The sequence below is a fragment of the Heterodontus francisci genome, chromosome 31 (genome assembly GCF_036365525.1).
Source record: "Heterodontus francisci isolate sHetFra1 chromosome 31, sHetFra1.hap1, whole genome shotgun sequence".
Taxonomy (NCBI): Eukaryota; Metazoa; Chordata; class Chondrichthyes; order Heterodontiformes; family Heterodontidae; genus Heterodontus; species Heterodontus francisci.
The window spans coordinates 39,043,780-39,065,698 of NC_090401.1; the positions used below are offsets into that span (position 1 = coordinate 39,043,780).

General features: G+C 40.3%; 1 protein-coding gene across 3 annotated transcripts in view; it reads right to left on the reverse strand.

Moving 5' to 3' along the window:
• Nucleotides 1-21,919, reverse strand: part of runx3 (RUNX family transcription factor 3) — a 198,081-nt gene that overhangs the window by 66,889 nt on the left and 109,273 nt on the right. The window lies entirely within an intron of this gene.

Below are 21,919 nucleotides of genomic sequence, written 5' to 3' on the forward strand. Positions count from 1 at the left end.
GAATCTCCACATAAATTACTGAAATCCTTGGGTTTCTTTCAGAAAGTTTGCTTGCTTCTCTGATTAAAGCAGGGAAGTGCACTGAACTGCCAATATACAGCCTCCGTCACCTAACCTGAGGGGGGCTGGCGGTGAGTGACAGGGCTCTCAGCCAGTCACATCCTGCAATGTCGCTCTCGAAACTCTTGCAGCCAATGAGCGCAGGTTTCGCCCTGAAGGAGGTTGAGTAACCCCACCCCCCACGTTTGAGCCCAACCTCACTCAGATGCTTGTGCATTTTTGCGTTTTATTAATATGTTTACATAGCTGACATAGCTCAACAGAAAATTACAAACAGTACTTTCCTTGGGTAAAGATTGACAAGCCAGCCCTGTTTATAATGGGATTTGTTTGTTTTATAACGAAATTCTAACATCAGTATGATTACTACAACGTAGGGAAGAAGAGCTGTTGGGTAAATCAGGCAGGGAGGACATGCAATACTAAATATGCACAGAATTATCTGTACGATATGCGGATCTCTGTGAACATAGAAAATTAGATGGAATGCATGCATGTGTACTCTTGCATACTTACATAAATATTATAAACGGTAGAAAGCTATTGTTTATGATTATACTCCTGCTACATGTGTGTTTACATGAACCGGTCGTTATGCCATTTACATGCCCTGTATATAAATCAAATGTATATATTATAAATATGATGTATTTGGATAGATTCATTCTAGTTTAATTGTTTTCCCCCTTTGGGAGCATATTTTGTATGCATGTCATTATATATTTTTCTTTAGCATAATTGAAATGATTATGGGTGTAACTTTGATAATCACACTCCATTAGTGGTGGATCATTAAAATGTTATCACAGCCAGGCGACGACGAGCGAAACATGGATGTCATACTGGGGGAGGGGGGAAGGGTGTGGGGGAGGGTGGAACCCCCCAGGAGTCAAATAATCACAAGCATCCTTCCAGGCATGTAGTATCAGGAGCAGTGTACTTATTATCCGTTCAGGAAACAAGTATACAATACGATGCATGACGTCTTGGATTCATTTTCGTGTATGAAATTCGACTCTTTTGTGATTTCTTCTGCATGATAATGTCGCACAAAAGCATCACAAGTTCTGCACTGCTTAAATATAATCCATTGTCATCAATACATTTGGGAAGCAAGTGTGATAGAAACATATCTTGATTCTGTGGAACAGTAATCAGTTTTTCCCCCGGTTAAATAACTTTTGCGGTTTAATTTTATTTGGTCACCTGCAGAATCAGTTTGTACCCAGGGGATTCCTTGTACAAATAAAGTAGTTGTACACCACATTATATATCCCCAATCAAGTCCGCTCAAGGAAAAATAATTGACGTACAGTAGTCGGAATTCTATAAATAAAGGATAATTCTGTTCAATTCCTACAAAAATGGAATCAAGAAATCAAGGGGTTTTCCTGAACATTTTAAAATTAAATATTACACATTTTTAGAAAGCCCAGGAGCTGAAATATTCCATCAGAGAGGCCTAAATATCTCTTTGTAAAACGAATAATTTAAATAGCAGTTATTTACGTTGTGAAACTGATCAGCAAAAAGAAAAATAAATAATTTTCCTTCTGAATTTTCCTAGACAGTGGAATAGTCGGTATAACAAAGCAAGTGAAATTGATGTTGCCCAGTTACATTATTTCAGGTCGCATTAAGATCTGAATTAATCTTTGAGGACAACGCATAATTCTGTTTAATAGACTAGTTCCAAACCATCTGCTTGCAGTGAACATCCACTTTTTTTTTTCAAAGTACTGCTCAATTCATCTAACAAGGATATCCCGACCCTTTAAACCGATATTGGGTTTTCGAAGAATGTGGCTCCTTGTTTGAAATGACAGGCGAGGTTGTAGAATAGTGACAGATTGTTTGTTAAGTGCGGTGTAAGATCTGTCAATAACCTTCACCATAAAATACCCACAAGAATTTGCCATAAGCCGCTTCTTGTCAGGATTTCTCTCTCTCAGCCACAGCTGCATATGGGCAAAGCAGTGAAATCTGTAGAGCTACAGGCGCTGAGAGCATAAGCAACTGGTGACCGTTGTCATTCCTCATGTACTGCGCGTACTTGCCGAGATCTGATGCTGGTTTCATCTGCGTTTTGGAATGCAAGTTACTACAGGAAGCACTGGCTTCAACATGTTTTTTTGTAAAGCGCTTTTCTGAAGATTACAAAATATGGATTCTAAGCCACTATTCATTACAATTTTGAAATCACTGACGCCTCATTTGTTACGTTTTCCCAATAGTTTTCACCGCAGACAAAATCCGCTCCTGGCGCTCCCTGTCAAAGCGCGAGATGTTCACTCCCCATTCGGAGTGCTTGGACTGTTGATTTTCAGGGCAAGACGGAAGGGTCAATCTTTCATCAAGCATTGACCTGTGTTTTCTAACAACCCCCTCAATCGTTTCCTTTATTAGCTATTTACTCCTTATTTGGGAATTCCAGTAGGAATAGGCAATAGGCAACGAAATATCTAAAAAGAGGGCATTTTCTAGGTGAGTGTAAAGAGCCGGCGGGACAGGATCTCCTTTCATATCTCACTGTGACTTTCCTCAGTTGAAAACCTGCTGGATTTTCCGAGGACCATTGCACAGCCATTATATAGCTCCTGATTTCGCGCTAAAAAAGTGATCCAGATTTATTTAACGAAAACATGTTTTCTTGCTGGAATTCATAGACACCGACAGGTGTCAATATTTCAAAGTCGTCGAAATAACACCTCAAATCAATTTGGAGCAACTTCCACTAAAGGTGTGTAAAATCCGATCGCCTGCCTCCCTTAGATTTTAAAGCGATTGAACTGGATGTAGGTTTATGAGCATCTCACAATGCATCAGATAATCCATCCTGTTTCTGCCTATAAATTTGATTGAGATTAAGAATAAATGCGTTAAAAAGTCACTTGAACGATCGAATGGGAAGTTATTCGCTACAACTCTACTTTGCCGAATTCTAAAACGTCGCCACATCACAGTAGCTCCTTCCTTTCCAATTCCCAAACTATCCAAACATCAGGATTAATGTATTTTCTGTTACTAATTAACAAATCTGTGCTATAGACTCGCCGTTCAATTAGGTCTCTACAAAATCATTCAGTTCCAAATAAAATCACACACAGGTCAATAGGTAACTGTATTTCTTCATGTTCCGATATTCTTCAGCGTTTGTGCTGGCTGTGGGGTCTGCGGAATGTATGTATCACGGTGCCACATTCACCCAGTTTCTTGGGAGCTGTTCCGTGATTAAGGACAGGTAAACAGGGCTCACACCAACAATAAATGCATCGCTTACCACAACAACATTTGCTTTTTACACCTCTTTAAAATTCAGAAATTAGGGTCAGTATTCTTTTAATAGTAAGGCATCATATTTGTCTCAAATTCCAAATACATTTTATTCTTAAATTGAGATCCTGACGCAGCCGCAATTGTGAAAAAAAAGTTGCTCCCTTGAAATATTCAATTAGAAATTACTTTCAAAATAATGCAGTTGCATCAGTTAGTCTGCATGAGGAGGACGTGGCTCTATGGAGGAGATAAAATGTATTTCCTAAATGGTTTTGAATAGTTGGCCGTTAATGTCACAATGTTGCCACTAGTTGGCGCTTTCGTTGTACCGAAAGGGACCAAAACTATGCAAAGCTGCAGAGAGCCCGGAAAGTTGAGTTTATAAACTCACCCAACTCCGCCACTCAGTGCATTTGTAATTTTTTTTTTTACAAATGCAACAATCAATGTTTGGGGTGAAAAGTAACAGTCGTCATAACTCTTAAGCATCGCAATCCCGAGTTCATGTAGTTGGAATGGGGGGGGGGGGGGGGTCACATTTCATATGTTTTATTTAGTTGCATTTAGTATTTATTTATTTATTTATTTAGAGATACAGCACTGAAACAGGCCCTTCGGCCCACCGAGTCTGTGAAGACCATCAACCACCCATTTATACTAATCCTACACTAATTCCATATTAGTGCCTGTCACTCCAGAATTGGCCTTTATAGCCACTCCAGGCGCTGCTTCACAAACCACTGACCACCTCCAGGCGCGTATCCATTGTCTCTTGAGATAAGGAGGCCCAAAAGAAAGAAAAAAAAGAAAACACTAATTCCATATTCCTATCACATCCCCACCTGTCCCTATATTTCCCTACCACCTACCTATACTAAGGGCAATTTATAATGGCCAATTTACCTATCAACCTGCAAGTCTTTTGGCATGTGGGAGGAAACCGGAGCACCCAGAGAAAACCCACGCAGACACAGGGAGAACTTGCAAACTCCACACAGGCAGTCCCCAGAATTGAACCCGGGTCACTGGAGCTGTGAGGCTGCGGTGCTAACCACTGCACCACTGTGCCACCCACTTTTTAACCTGAGTGAAATATAAATTGTTTTCATGAACATTGCGACTGCCCCATCCTACCTAAGCGATGTGATCCCAGCATCCTATATCGCAAGTATGGAAATATTAGAAATATCTCCATGTGCGTCAACACAAGTGATGGAAAATGGCTCACACTTCATGGCTTATCATTTATGACTTCATCCGTATGCGTTGGTTGATGGTCATATTTGACCGAGTGTGTGGTACCTACTCGTGATTAATACAGTATAGAAAAATAAAATTAATTCTGCTCATAACAATTTTAAATATAAGAATTTGATATTATAAATATTACATTTGCACTAAAAAGTTCCATGCACAACTATTATGTAAAATCCCCTGGAACTTGTAACAGTGATACAGAAGTAAAAGAACAAAAACATATGACCAGCCTCCACATCCAGGCAGTTGTGGGGCAAATATTTTGGAATTAAATTTAATATGAGTGAGAGGTGGGGTTTAGGAATTGTTTGTGCTTGTAGCTCTCCACCTGCTGCATTCCCAATATCAGCCATGGTGTTGAGCAGGGATGGGTGATTTCTCACTGAGAGTTTTGTGACATTAGAGAAGCAGCTGCCCAGGGTATGCTCGTCCTCCACATGTGGACTTGACTATAGGGTAGCATTGGCAGAGGCCTTGGATTAGATGTTTGTGTTTTTTCAGAGGAAAAAAGCAGTAACCAGGGAAAAAGTAAAGCGTCTTCTGCAAAAGGAAAATTTTATGAATTAAAATTCAACAATGCTCACTGGAATAAGTTGTTCAAAAATAAAGACAGAATGTTATTGTCTTATCATAGAGAGGTTACTGTGTTAAGTCTCGTAAGCAAAGTCTCTGATACCCAAAGCAGTCTGTTCAATAGAATATCTCTAAGATAAAAGGGAATTGAATTTTTTTTTATGAATGATTTGTTATAGGAATGCTCATGGGGTGCTCTGTACTTGTCCATTACCATTTTCCATAATGCTTTCTATATTGATTCCACATATAGAACTAACAAAAGTTAATGTACTACAGTATAAAATGTGTGAAAAGGTGCTGCTTTATATTTTTAGTAATGATGTATTATATGATCAGTGAATAGTTTAATGTATCCACATGTAAGCAGTCCTGTCACATTGCGGTCTGAGACTTCAACAACAACAAGTTGTATTTATATAGTGCAATGAAGATAATAAAATGTCCAAAGGTGCTTCATGGGAGTGTTATTAAGTAAAATTTGACCTTACAAACTATCCTGTTGCCAACCTGCTTTTCCTCTCCAAAGTCCTTGAATGTGTTGTTGCCTCCCAAATCTGTGCCTAGAACTTTATGTTTGAATCCCTCCAATCAGGTTTCCAACCACACAACAGTACTTAAACAGCTCTTGTCAAGGTCACAAATGACATCCTCTGTGACTGTGACAATGGTGAACTATCGCTCTTCATCCTCCTTGACCTATCGGCAGTCATTAACATGATTGACCACGTTAGCCTCCTCCAATGCTTCTCCATCATCGTCTGACAGGGTGGGACTGCACTTGCTGTTTCCATTATCTATCCAGTCATAGCCAGAGAATCACCTGCAATATCTTCACTTCGTGTTCCTCCTGTCGCTGGTGACTCCCAAGCACCTATCCTTGGCCCCCTCCTACTTCTCATCTACTTGTTGCGCTTTGGCAATATCATCCGAAAGCACAATATCAGTATCCACATGTATGCACCCAGCTCCACCTCACCACCACCTTTCTCAACCCCCCCACTGTCTCTAAATTGTCAAACCGCTTGTCTGATATCCAGTACTGGATGAGCAGAAATTCCCTCCAATTAAATATTGGGAAGACTGAAACCATTGTCTTTGGTCCCCACCACAAACTCTACTCCTTAGCCACCAACTTTAAACCTTTCACTGGCAACTGTCTGAGGCTGAACCAAACGATCATATTTGACCTCGAGTTGAGCTTCCGACCATATGTCTAAAACCACCTATTTCCACCTCAGTGACTCCACTCCTGCTTCAGCTCAACTGCTGCTGAAACCCTCTTCCGTGCCTTTGTTACCTCTGAATATAACTATTCCAACCCACTCATGGCCAGCCTCCCACATTCTACCCTCTGTAAACGAGGTTATCCAAAACTTTGCTGTCTATGTCCTAACTCTCGTTAAATCCCATTCAACCTTGTGCTTGCTGATCTACAGTGGCTTCCGGTTAGGCAGCAACTCAATTTTAAAATTCTCATGCTTATTTTCAAATCCCTCCATGGTCTTGCCCCTCCTTAACTCTGTAATCTTTTCCAGCCTTACAACTCTCTGAGATACCTGCTCTCCTCCAGTTCTATCCTTTTGAGCTTCCCTGATTTTCATCGCTCCACCATTGGTGACCACACCTTCAGTTGTCAAGGCCCTAAGCTCTGGAATTCCATTCCCAAACCTTTCCACCTCTCTACCTCTTTTTCCTCCTTCAAGATGCCCCTTATAAACTCTTTCTTTGCCCAAACTTTTGGTCATGTGGACTAATATCTCCTCTGTGGCTCAGTGCCAAATTTTGTTTGATAACGTACCTGTGAAATGCCTCGGAATGTTTTATTATGTCAAAGGCATTATAAAAATACAAATTGCAGTTGTTGTTGTTGTTAGATGATGTCGGGCAAGCATCATTCAACCATCAATTCACACTCCATAGTAGAACTTCCTTTCTATGCTATCCGATTTGATACTTGCTGCACCCAAAGGGAGTTCTCACTCTCCAAAGTGCAGTAATTGGAAATGTTCAAATCATCATACTACTGACAGCCTTGGTTAAAAGCAAAAATTGAAGCGGGTTCAAATGAGCAACAACTGAGATGGCTCCTGCGGGTATCAGCAAACAAAACATAAAGTGGTTGAAATTGAAATCTGCATTAGATAAGGTACCGCATAGTAGACTCGTGACTAAGGTCAGAGCATTTGGAGTCAGAGGACAAGTAGCAGAATGGATAGCAAGCTGGCTACAGAACAGAAAACAACGAGTGAGGTTAATGGTAGCTACTCAGACTGGCAAAAGGTGGGAAGTGGTGTTCCACAGGGATCAGCGCTGCAATCACTGTTGTTCACAATTTACATAAACAATTTTGAATCAGGAATTGGAAGTACAATTTCAAAATTTGCAGATGACACCAAATTGTGTGGGGCTGGGGTCAGTTAATACTAAGGAGAACTGCGACAAAATACAGGAAGACATTAATAAACTTGAATGAGTGTGTAAATGGGAAATTAATTTCAATATAGACAAGTGTGAGGTGGTGCGTTTTGGTAGGAGGAATAAGGAGGCCACACATTCCTAGGAAAATAAGAGTCTAAAGGGGTAGAGAAGCAAAGGGACCAGGGGTACAAAAGTGCATTCTGTTCAAAAACAAAAACTCATCCAGAAAGACCCATCCGTGGCTCCCTCAGGAAGTTAAGGAGAGTATTAGACTAAAAGAAGAGGCTTACAATGTTGCAAAAAATAGTAGCAAGTGTGAGGATTGGGAGTGTTAGTAACCAACCACCAAAAAGTTGTTAAAAAGGGGAAAAATAGAATGAGAGTAAACTAGCCAGCAATATAAAAACAGATTGTAGAAGCTTTTATGAGTACATAAAAAGGAATTGAGTAGCTAAAGTAGACCCTTAGAGGCAGAGACGGGAGAAATCATCATGAGGAGATGGGAGAGGCACTGAACAAATATTTTGTGTCTGTCTTCACAGTAGAAGACACAAGTTTCGTACCAGAAATAGGCAGTAAACCTAGGGTCTAAAAAGAGTGAGGAAATTAAGGATATTGACATCAGTCAAGAAAAAGCATTGGAGAAACTTGAGAGACTAAAATCTGACAAGTCCTGGGACCAGATGGCCAACATCCCAGGATTCTAAAAGAGATAGCTGCAGAGATAGTGGATGCGCTGGCTATGATTTTCCATAATTCCTTAGATTCAGGAATGGTCCTGTCAGATTAGAAGTTGGCAAATGTTACACCGCTTTTCAAGAAAGGAGGTAGAGAGAAAACAGGGAACTACAGGCCAGTTAGCCTAACATCAGTCGTTGGAAAGATGCTGGAAACTATTATTAAGGAAGTCTTAACATTGCACTTGGAAAAGTATAGAACTTAGAACAAGTCAGCATGATTTTACTAAAGGGAGATCCTGTTTGACAAATTTATTAGAGTTTCTTGAGCGTGTAACTAGTACGGTAGATAAAGTCGAACCAGTAGATGTTGTATACCTGGATTTTCAAAAGGCATTCAATAAGGTGCCACATAAAAGATTAATAGGCAAGATAAGGGCTCATGGTATTGGGAGTAATATACTAGCATGGATAGGGGATTGTTTAACAGACAGGAAGCAGAAAGTGAGCATAAATGGGGCATTTTCAAGTTGGCAGGCAGTGAATAGTAGGGTGCCTCAAGGATCAGTGCTGGAGCCTCAGCTATTTACACTCTCTGTTAATGACTTCACAAAATCACAGATTGTTACAACGCAGAAGGTGGCCATTCGGCCCTTCGTGTCCGCACTGGCTCTCTGAAAGAGCAATTCCCTCAGTCCCATTCTCCTATCTTCTCCCCATAACCCTGCACATTCTTCCTTTTCATATAACTGTCTAATTACCTTTTGAATGCTTCAATTGAACCTACCTCCACCACTTTCTCAGGCAGCGCATTCCAGACCTTAACCACTCACTGCGTGAAAAGTTTTATCTTCATGTCACTTTTGCTTCTCTTACCAAATACTTTAAATCTGTGCCCTCTCATTCTTGGCCCTTTCATGAGTGGAAACAGTTTCTCTCTATCTACTCTGTCCAGACCCCTCATAATTTTGAATTCCTCTCTCAAATTACCTCTCAGCCTTCTCTTCTCCAAGGACAACAGTCTTAACTTCTTCAATCTATCTTCATAACTGAAATTCCTCATCCCTGGAACCATTCTCGTGAATCTCTTTTGTACTTTCTCGAATGCCCTCATGTCTTTCCTCAAGTGCGGCACCCAGATTTGGACACAATACTCCAGCTGAGGCCGAACTAGTGTCTTATATAAGGTCAAGGTAACCTCCTTGCTCTAGTACTCTATGCCTCTATTAATAAAGCCCAGGATACAGTCGGTTTTATTAACTGCTCTCTCAACCTGTCCTGCCACTTTAAATGACCTATGCACATATACACCAAGGTCCCTCTGCTCCTGCACCCCCTTTAGAATTGTGCCCTTTATTCTATATTGTCTCTCCATGTTCTTCCTATCAAAATGAATCACCTCACATTTCTCTGCATTGAACTTCATCTGCCACCTGTCTGCCCATTCCACCAGCTTGTCTATGTCCTTTTGACGTTCTACACTATCCTCCTCACAATGCTTCCAAGTTTTGTATCATCTGCAAACTTTGAAATTGTGCCAAGGTCTAGGTCATTAATATATATCATGAAAAGCAAGGATCCCAACACTGATCCCTGGGGAACTCCACTACAAACCTTCCTCCAGCCCGAAAAACATCCATTAACTACTACTCTTTGTTTCCTGTCACTCGGCCAATTTCATATCCATGTTGCTACCATCCCTTTTATTCCATGAGCTACAAGTTTGCTCACAAGTCTGTTGTGTGGCACTGTATCAAATGCCTTTTGAAAGTCCATGTACACCACATTAACAACATTTCCCTCATCAACCCTTTCTGTTACCTCCTCAAAAAACTCCAGAAAGTTAGTTAAATATGATTTTCCCTTGAGAAATCCATGCTGGCTTTCCTTAATTAACTCGCATTTGTTCATGTGACTATTGATTTTGTCCCGAATTATTTTTTCTAGATGTTTTCCCACCACTGAAGCTAAACTGACTGGCCTGTAGTTGCTGGGCTTATCTTTACCCCTTTTTTGAGCAAGGGTGTAACATTTGCAATTCTCCAGTCCTCTGGCACCACCCCCGAGTCTAAGGAAGACTGAAAAATTATAGCCAGTGCCTCTGCAATTTCCACCCTCACTTCCTTCAGTATCCTTGGATGCTTCTCATCTGGCCCTGGTGCCTTATCCACTTTAAGTTCAGACAGCCTATCTAATACTTCCTCTTTATCAATTTTAAACCCCTCTAGTATCTGACTTACCTCCTCTTTCAATATTGCCTGGGTTGCATCTTCTTCCTTGCTAAAGATAGATGCAAAGTATTCATTTAATGCCTCAACTATGCCCTCTGCCTCCATGTGTAAATCCCCTTTCTGGTCTCTAATCAGCCCCTTTCCTCCTTTTACTACCTTTTTACTATTTATAAGCCTATAGAAAACTTTGTGATTTCCTTTAATGCTGGCTGCCAGTCTCTTCTCCTGCTCTCTCTTTCCTTCTCTTATTTTCTTTTTCATTTCCCCTCTGGACCTTCTATATACAGCCTGGTTCTCGATAGTATTTTCCTATCTGGCATCTGTCATAAGCACACTTTTTCTTCTTTATCTTAATTTCTACCTCTGTTGTCATCCAGGGAGCTCTGGATTTGTTTGCTCTACTTTTCCCCTCGAGGGAACATACCTTGACTGTGCCTGAACTATCTTTTCTTTGAAGGTAGCCCATTGTTCATCTACCAGTTTTCCTGCTAGCTTTTGACTCCAATTTATTCGCCCCAGCTCCATTCTTACCCCATTGAAGTTGGCCTTCCCCCAGTTAATTATTCTTACTCTGGATTGCTCTTTGTCCTTTCCCATAGTCAGTCTAAACCTTATGATACAATGGTCACTATCCCCTAAATGCTCTCCTACTGATACTTGGATGAAGAGACAGAGAGTAATGTATCTAAGTTTTCTGATGATACAAAGCTCGATGGAAAGGTAAGGTGCGAGAAGGATGTAGAGAGGCTGCAAAGAGATATGGACAGGTTAAGTGAGTGGGCAGCAAGATGGCAAATGGGTACAATGAGGGAAGTGTTCAATTTGGTCATAAAAATAGAAAAGCAGAATATTTTTTAAAAGGTGTGATACTGGTAAGTGTTGATATTCAGAGAGACTTGGAGGTACTCATACGAGGAACACACAAAGTTAATATGCAGATGCAGCAGGCTATTAGGAAGGCAAATGGAATGTTGAACTTTATTGCAAGGGGATTGGACTACAGGAATAAAGAAGTCTTACTAGAAGTCTTACTAAAATTGTACAGGGCTTTAGTGAGGCTGCACCTGGAATACTGTATGCTGTTTTGGTTTCCACATTTAAGAAAGGATATACGTGCACCAGAGGCAGTGCAGCGAAGATTTACTAGATTGGTCCCTGCGATGAGGGGGTTGTCCTACGATGAGAAACTGAGTAAATTGGGCCTATATTTTCTGGAGTTTAGAAGAATGAGAGGCAATCTAATTGAGACATACAAGATTCTGAAAGGGCTTGATAGGATAGAAGCTGAGAGATTATTCCCACCAGTCAGGGAATCTAGAACACGGGAACACAGTCTCAGGATAAGGGGTCAATCATTCAGGACTGAGATGAGGAGAAATTACTTCACTCAAAGGTTTGTGAATCTTTGGAATTCTCTACTCCAGAGAGCTATGATGCTCCATCACTGAATACATTTAAGGCTGGGATAGATAGATTTTTGGTCTCACAGGGAATCAAGTGATATGGGGAGCAGGCAGGAAAGTGGAATTGAAGCCCAAGATCAGCCATGATTGTATTGAATGGTGGAGCAGGCTCAATGGGCCGTATGGTCTACTCCTGCTCCTGTTTCTTGTGTTTTTGTGTTCTTGTGGGTACATATTTACAAATCATTAAAAGTAGTAACACAAGTTAACAAGGCAGTAAAAAATGTGAACAAAGCACTGGGGTTCATTTCTAGATGCATAGAATAGAAAGGAAGGGAAATTATATCAAACTTGAATAGAATCTTGCTTAGACTACACTTTGAGTAGTGTGTACAGTTCTGGCCTTCATATTACAAAAGGGTATAGAGCCACTGGAGAAAGTGAAAAGAAGATTTAAAAGGACGATACCAAAACTGACAGAGTATGACTTTCAGGATAGACTGAACAGTTTAGGACCCTTCTCTATAGGAAAGAGAAACCGGAGGAGCCTTTAAAAGTTTGAAGGGTTTTGAGAGGGGAGATGTAGAGAAGGCATTTCCATTTATGGGTGAGTCCAGAACTAGGGGCCATAAATATAAGATAGTCATAAATAAATCCAATAAAGAATTCAGCAGAAGTATCTTTATCCAGAGAGTCGTTAGAATGTGGAACTCGATACCACATAGTGTGGTTGAAGTGAATAGCAAGATATTTTTAAGAGGAAACTATATGAGTACATGGGGGAGAAAAGAAAAGAAGTGTATATAGATACAGTTAGAATAAGTAGGGTGGGAGGAAGGTAGTGTGGACTATAAACACCACAAACACTGGTTGGTCAGAATGGCCTGTTTTTGTGCTGTAAATTCTATATAATTCAAAGCATTCCCTTTATAATGAGCACAACCTAATGTAATGAACTTCAGAGTTAAGAATTTATTCTAAGCCTGGCAAGCAATTGGCCAATAGTGCCATAGAAATTATAATAAAGTCTGTCGAGTGTTCAGGGAAATGATAAGTAAGGGACATTCTGCAGTGAAACAATAAGGATCTCTCAGTCCAGTAGCACACAGACTGAAATGTAGACCTAAAATCTGCTGTAGAGAAATTTAAAAGTGCTGCACTCAGCTAGCACAATTTGTAGTATAGTCGATAGGTAATAGGAAAATTGTCAGCAGTGCAGATTCCACAGTAGAACAATAGGGGTCCTTCACTCCCTCAATATATTATCAGATATGATCCACTAGAATCAACAGTTATGAGGTAAACAATCTACTTTATTTAAATAAACCACACCACACCAAATGCCGTCACTTTATCATGTTGACTCATAGGATATTATAGCAAATCCTGAATTCTTCCTGCTGTAATAGGGGATCTGTGACCCTGATGGGTAGAAACAGTGTGGAGTGATCAAAGAGAGCAGGAAGTCAACCCTGGGATTGTGCTAGCTGGCATTTTTCTGGTGAATCTTGGTTCCCAGATACCCAATTAATTCATATGTAAAATTTCAATAGCCTCTCTTCTAACACCTGAAATAACCCTACTATTTTCTAAAAAAACACATCTTTTTTTAGCCTGTGTTTCTAAATCAAAAATAATAGCAATAATATAATGCCTAGCATTGCTGAACTTTGCCTTGGACCCAGGGTTGTGCCGTAAACAGGCAGGTGTTTTCTTTCTTGCATTCATTCTGGTGGTGTGACTCCCAACGATATTTGGTACACAGAAGAAAGGGCCATTTCCAGAGTATTTTATCACTTTAAAAATAAGAGATAGTTGTCCAAATCCAGTTTAAAATATCGGTGTGTATGATCTGAGCTAAAATATGAAGCATACTGTGTTACTTTGGCTTAGTATTTACTTTGGCTTAATGCTGAAGCATACAAAATGTATGAACAATCTATATAAAAACCTTAAGGTCTAGTAAACCAACCAGACCTCCAATTAAAATGTTAAAAGTTGCACCAGCTGGAAAGCTGATCACCCACTGGCACATTCCAGCCAGAATTTCTGCACATCTTCAGCCATATTGTTTTCACCAGAACAAGCTTCCCACTCCTTGGCTCCATGAAAGTTCACAACGACAGAACCAAACCAACCCCAATTTCACCCAGCAAACACAAGCAGGCCGCATGGTTGCCCTTTTAGATGGGATCCTTTTGTTTTACAAGTATCACATCACGCGCTGTGCCCTGTGTTTATTTCACACGTAAACATCTGGGCTGATTCCCCAGGAAAACAATCAAAGATTTCTGTGTATGTGGAGTGCTTATACTGCATCCACAAATTTATTACCCACTGTCTGGCTCCATTGTGTTCACCGCAGGTGCAAAATTTGGGCGGATGCTATGGGTATCTTTAATGAGGTACTTTACCAGAACAATAAAAATACTTCATATAGTACTTTTCCTTCCATGGTTCACACAAAAAATGATTAACAAAGAAAGCATTACAAAGTTTAAAAAAAATTTTATTTGGTGCAGTGGGAAGTTTGTAACAGGATTTGGCTTGACAGTATTGGCAGTACTTGTGGAAAAACAAGCTAATTAATGTCAGGAAATGTTTTCCTTTTGTGAATGAAATTCATTTGAAGTACCAATATATGTGCCAGCCTCTGAACATTAAAGACCCAAAAACTGTTTCCTGAACAACAAAATACTTGTTTGCATAAAAGATTGCTTACATGGTAATTAAAGCATTCATTTGAAAACTTATTGACAGAATTATGAACATCAGGATAATATTATAGGCATGAGGTAGTGTCTGTTGCATTGTCATCAAAGTCATTATTGATTAGTGTTATTAAACTTGCATAATTATTAATTTAAAAAGGCAGTCTTGATATTGCATTTTCACCTATTCTTTTAATGTGTAACTTACATTTTCACTACTCCCAACATGATCATTGATGACAATGAAAATAAAAATAGTGTAACAGCTAGTTGCAAAGAATCACTCTGCCCTCTACACAGCACTGATGTTTCACCTGGACTAGAATTACCAGAATCAATGTAAAATAGTCACTCCGTGAGAAATATCTTTATATAACGGGTTATATCCATAGTGTCTTCAGCACAAAGACAGGCTATTTGGCTCAACTGGTCTATGCTAGCGTCTGTGCTCCACATGAGCCTCCTCCCACTCCTCTTCATCTAACATTATCAGCATTTCCTTCCGGATAGATTTCTAGGTAGATTTTTATCTTCACTGCCTAGCCATTAAGCATTGCCTGGACAGAGGCAGAGGGGAAAACCAGATGGATGGCATGCCTGTGTCAGAAGCAGTGTGATTTTCATTCCATTAATGTAAATGAAGGAAAATCAGATGGGTTCCGTTGCTGATGTGCAATCTTCCCTGCCTGACTTTCCTCTCTGTGTTCCATTTAATTGGCTTTCTAAATGTATTTCAACAGATATCTTACAGCGACAGCACTGTTTAAATGTAACCCTTTTCCTTGGCCTCGCTAGAAGGTAGTACATTTCAGACAGGAGTTAGTAGGACTAAAAGTATGTTACAATGCACTCAGAACTAAATTCTGTTGATTTTGCAGGCCTCAGACGTTCGAGAGTTGCAGCAGGTTTTTTTTTGATGGAATAATGATCAATTTTTAAAAATGTATTCAAAGTTAGCTTTATTAAGTAACCATTTCACTCCCCTAATAGCATTTTACTCCAGATGGTGATGTAAAAATAATTTATATGTATAGATTATCATTTTCCATTATCATTGTGCCACCTGGCACTACAGAAAGAAGAAGAATGAACTTGTATTTCATAGGAACATCGGAGCAGGAGTAGGCCATTCAGCCCATCGAGGCTGCCCTGCCATCCAATTCAATCATGGCTGATCATCCACGTCAGTGCCTTTTTCCCACACAATCCTCAAATCCCCTTATGTCATTTGTATTTACAAAACTGTCACAATCTCTGCTTTAAACATACTCAATGACTGAGCTTCCACAGCCCTCTGGGGTAGAGAACTCCAAAGGTTCACAACCCTCTGAGTAAAGAAATTTCTCCTCACCTCTGTCCTAAGTGACTTCCCCCTTATTTTGAAATAGTGTCCCCTGGTTCTAGACTCCCCAACCAGGGGAACCATCTTACCTGCATCTACCCTGTCTATCCCTTTAAGTATTTTGTAGGTTTCAATGAGATCACCTCTCATTCTTCAAAACTCTGGAGACTACAGACCCAGTTTCCCTAATCTCTCTTCATAGGACAGTCCTGCCATCCCGGGAACAAGTCTGGTGAACTTTTGTTCCACTCCCTCTATGGCAATAGTATCCTTCCTAAGGTAAGGGGACCAAAATTGCACACAGTACTCCAGGTGTGGTCTAACCAAGGTTCTATACAACTGAAGCAAGACTTCAATACTCCTGTACTCAAATCCTCTTGTGATAAAGGCTAACATACCATTAGCCTTCTTAATTGCTTGCTGCATCTGCATGTTAGCTTTCAGTGACTCATTGACAAGGACACCCAGGTCCCTTTGTACATCTACACTTTTTAAACTCTTACCATTTAAAAAATATTCTGCACATCTATTCCTCCTACCAAAGTGAATAACCTCACATTTTTCTACATTATATTCCATCTGCCACGTTATTGCCCACTCACTAAGTTTTTCCAAATCCTCTTGAAGCCGCTTTGCATTTTCCTCACAATGCACATTCCCACCTAGTTTTGTGTCATCTGCGAACTTGGAAATACTACATTTGGTCCCCACATCCAAATCATTGATATATATTGTGAACAGTTAGGGCCCAAGCACTGATCCCTGCAGTACCCCACTAGTCATAGCCTGTCAATGCGAGAATGACCCGTTTATTCCTACTCTCTGTTTTCTGCCTGTTAACCAATCCTTAATCCATGCCAGTATATTATCTCCTATCCCATGTGCTTTAATTTTGCTAACCAACCTCCTGTGGGGGACTTTATCAAAAGCCTTTTGAAAATCCAAGTATACCACGGCCACTGACTCCCCTTTATCAATTCTGTTAGTAACATCCTCAAAAAACTCCAACAGGTTCGTCAAACATGATTTCCCATTCATAAATCCATGTTGACTATGCCCAATCAGATCATTATTATCCAAGTGTCCATTTATCACATCCTTTAGAATAGATTCTAGCATTTTCCTAATAACTGATGTAAGGCTAACAGATCCGTAATTCCCTGTTTTCTCTCTCCCTCCCTTCTTAAATCGTAGGGTGACATTTGCTACCTTCCAATCCGCAGGAACCATTCCAGAATCTATCGAATTTTGGAAGATGATCACCAATGCATCCACTATCTCCATAGCTGCCTCTTTCAACATTCTGGGATGTAGAATATCAGGTCCTGGGGACTTATCAACCGTCAGCCCCATTAATTTCTCCAATATAACCTTCTTACTAATACTAATTTCCTTCAATTCCTCATCCGCCCTAATCCTTTGGATCTCTAATTCTGAGAGATTTCTTATATCTTCCTCAGTGAAGACAGACACAAAGTTATTATTTAGCTTCTCTGCCATTTCTCTATTCCCCATTATAAATTCTCCTGACTCTGCCTGTTATGGACCCACATTTGTCTTAGCCAAACGTTTCCTTTTTATGTACCAATAGAAGCTTTTACAGTCCATTTTTATATTTTTGCTAGCTTACCTTCATATTCTACTCTCCTTTTCTTTATCAGTTTCTTCGTCCTCCTTTGCTGTATTCTAAAATCCTCCCACTCCTCAGGTTTACTACTATTGCATGACCTCAGGATATCCCAAAGTGCTTTACAGCCAATGAAGTACTTCCTGAAGCATAGTCACTATGGCAATGAAGGACGCTTAAGAACATATGAACTTAAGAAATAGGAGCAGGAGATCTTCTACCTCAGCTACAGCTTCCCACACTATCTCCACATACTTTGATTCCCTTAGGTCACCAAAAAATCTATCAATCTCTGACTTGTATATACTTGAATAGAAAAGGGAAATGGGAGACATGTTTTTGAAAAGCACAAGAAAATGAACAGAACAACTCTCAATTGTTTAATTGGTGCATGTGAGCTATGCATCTTTCAGACAAAAATTACAGAATTCATGGGAGTTGTCCCCTAAACAAAACAAAGCTTTCTTTATGGCCGTCTTACCCAACTTCTCTTTTAAGCTGTCAGAAATTATTGGCATGTCAGGTAACTATGATGGGGAGAACACAACCAAACAACTATCGTGGGTTTTTATAAGAAGATAGGAACAAATGATAAAATTAACATGGACTTTTAAATTAATATGGGCAGAAACGTGAACATAATGTAATGCTTACATTGAAGACTTATTCTATTTGTTTAATTATATAAACATAATGAAGTTTCACTTTTTAAGTTCTCTCCAATCCCTTCCATTTTGTTAAAATGTTGAACCATTATGATCACAGAGCTGGAAACAACTCCACCTCAATTAGCCAATCATTGGATCTATTTCAAGACATTGAATATACATGCCTGGTAGCAGCAACGCCATCGTGTCTCTATGAACCTACTTGACCAGGTACAGCACAGTGTGATCTGATGATCAAACCACACGAGTTTGACTACTGACAATCATGTTATTGCAAAGAATCCAATTTTCAGAAGGTGTAATCATATGATAAGATTGATTGTGCAAATGATATGTGTACTACAGTCTGGTGTTACATAGTATACCCTGCACATATTGTACATATTGACTAGCTGATTTCCCATGGCTAGATGGGGGTCTGCAACACAACTGTGATGTGTCGTTGCTAAAATGTAGTTGTGCTTAACTGGCCCTACTTTGTTAAGGTCACTGCTCAGTTACTCCCTGGGGTAAGGGGTGTGTCTGTTGGTGGGGTTATTTGGTGGGCAGTGCCTGAATGTTACAATAAAGTTTTAAAATATCTAATTAACGAACTGTCTTCTCACAGATGGTTGCCCACCTCCTTCTGGAATGTGTCTTTGCAAAGCAGGTGTGGAAAGAGATGCAGTGGTTTTTGTCGAGGTTCATCCCAAGCAGCTCTGTAACACAGGAGTCTATGCTCTCCGGGCTGTTCCCAGGGACGCACACCAAGATAAACATCAACTGCTGCTGGAGGACTATCAATTCGGTGAAAGATGCTCGTTGGTCTGCCCGAAACTTGCTGGTCTTCCAGCGCAAAGAATTGTCCACGACCGAATGTTGCCAACTGGCACATTCCAAGGTCCAGGACTACGTGCTGAGGGACGCACTAAAGCTTGGGGCAGCCGCAGCAAAGGCTTAATGGGGAAAGACCACTGTGTAAGGTACGCCCACCAAGCTGAACTGAGGGGCTGGATCCATGGAAAACCCCTCGAACTATATCCAGAAAATATTTGTTTGCTGTAAAATGTACATGGCATGAGAAATAAAATGGAAGGGTTGTGAGGCAACTCACTCCTGTATTGAAGGAAACTGATCTCTTTTGCACTCTTTGTATTGTTTGACTTGGTGCTGTTTGGAACTGTTTTGTAATGTTTTTTTTTACAGATTTTTATGAATAAAGTATATTTTAGAAATAAAACAAAACCTAGGCAAATCCACTTCTTATAACTGCTTACAAATTCCTGAGCCCCAATTTTAACTCAGGCCGAGAGTTTAGCATGGAAACGGGATGGCAAGTGGCAGATTTGCCTCAACTCGCTGACACGAGGCCAGAATCATTTTAACACCTGGGCATCGTTACCATAGTCCAGGCCCAGTTCCCGCCAGAAGCCGGCAGGAATGATTGGTGGGCTGAAGAGGGAAATCACACAGTCGCGCATCACTACCAGAGTCCCAAAGAAACAGTCCCCATTATAAGGTTAGCAACTGCAGTGTCCCAGCAGATCGCAATTGTGAGAAGGGGAAAGGAAGCCTATTCTATGGTTCTATTAGGGGTGCGGGAGGCCCAAGGATTCTTTGTGGGGACCAGAGGAGCACTCCTGCTCCAGCCTAATGTACAAGGAAACTCTTGCATTATTTGGGCCTCTTCTGGCCCTGGATCCTTCTCATGGCCGCTTCTCTGGGCATGATTTTTACTGTACATAAGTCACGCCCAGAGTTCAAATAATATTGAGGTCTGGATGATGTGATCAGACCTTGACTTTTGCCTCCCAATGATGCCCTCACCTGCCATCGTGGAAAGCCTTCCACGCTGCCCAAAATACATCCATTAAAATGATATATGGTGTGAAGTTGGAGAGAAGTAGCTGGCTGCCGTGATTAGAAACTCCTGCATGCAGCATTCTCATTGGGTAGGAGGTTGAAATCTGGGCTCTGCAATCAATTAGAAGACAATAGTAGCTGCTCATAAGCTTCAGATGTTAGGTCAGGGTAAACAAACATTAAGTGATTTTTTTTCTTTTTTCATTAAAGATTATTTTGCCTCTGTAGCAAAGTGTGACAATTTAAAGTGCAATCTTTTGGATGTTGAGGGATGTGTGCTGGATGTCAGGTTTCATGTGATATAGGATCATAGAACCATAGAAAAGGCCATTTAGCCCATGAAATCTGTTCTTTCAAAGAGCAATCCAGTCAGCCCCACTTCCCCTGCTCTTTCCCCATATCACTACAATTCTTTTGCCTTCAAGTATTTATCCAATTCTCTTTTGAAGGCTACTATTGAATCTGTAGCAGTGCATTCTAAATCCTAACCATTCGCTGTGTAAAAGGTTTTTCATGTCACTCCTGGTTCCTTTGCCAATCACTTTAAATCTGTATCCCCGATTATTAACCCTTCAGCCATCGAAAACAGTTTCTCTTTATTTACTCTATCCAAATCCTTCATAATTTTAATCATCTCTGTCAAATTTCCTCTTAGCCTTCTCTACTCTAAGGAGAACGACCCCAGTTTCTCCAGTCTATTCACATAATTGTAACTCCTGACCCCTGGAACCATTCCAGTAAATCTCTTCTGTACTCTCCCAAAACCTTCACGTCCTTCCTAAAGTGTTGTGGCCAGAATTGGACACAATACTCCAGCTGGGCTAGTGTTTTATATGGGTTTTGCATGTATAAAATACACATCAAACAGATATGGTTTTATAAAAAATGCAACTTGATGCAGGTCTTTGTAGCTGCTCACTCCTGTGCCACTCAGAACTATGTGTTGCAATTATACTATCAATGAACTATGGCTCACTGACATATCTCCATCATCTTTAATTTCAACCAGCAGGCAGTCAGTGCAACACTTACTAAAGTATGTCAAACACACGCAGACCCGAAGCATTTGCCCCAGTGTCTATGTATGTGTGTTCTGGAAAGACCAACGCAGTTTTATGAAACATCAAGGGTTGCCTAATGCCTTTTTCAGATACAATTACTTTCCATGAGAAGAGAGCTGAGTGGCTGCCCTTTGCACAGTCAGACCTCGATCTTTCTTTTACTGTGGTTAGAATGGAACGCCGTTCAAAACATTCCTCCTCAAAGCACAAACCACATGCTACAAAGATCATTTTTCTCTGAAATCGTTTTTGCAAAAAAACCACCAGAATTAACATATATTATTCAGGTTTTTGGCTGTAGTCTGAATAACTGTTTATTGTATTTTCCCCCCACCAAGTTTCTTAAGGGTGGTGGTTTGAGAGAAGCCCATAATATGAGATGGGCTTTGGCTGAGAAAGAGGTGTTTATAATTTGAATTCCATCTTACAGGAATGGCTAGGGCTGAGTCGGGAATAAACTTGGATTTAGTTAAAAATGTGCTTAAGTTGGATCTTGCCAAGATTCTACTTATTATATATCTTTTTAAAATCCTATTTCATTGCTAAGATTTCACTGCTAAACAGTCCTCTACTGGCTTCAAGATTGGTACAGCTCATCTGATTACCGTGGTGTGCCTGCAACATGAATTAATTGATTTCGCTGGCCAAGGACCTGAAAGAACTGCAAAAATACATCATCAGAAGTGTGCAGATTCCACAAGCCAAAGTTAAAGTTGTACCCTCTATTAAAAGAATGATTGTCTCAGGGATAAATGTGTTGTACAGTGTGG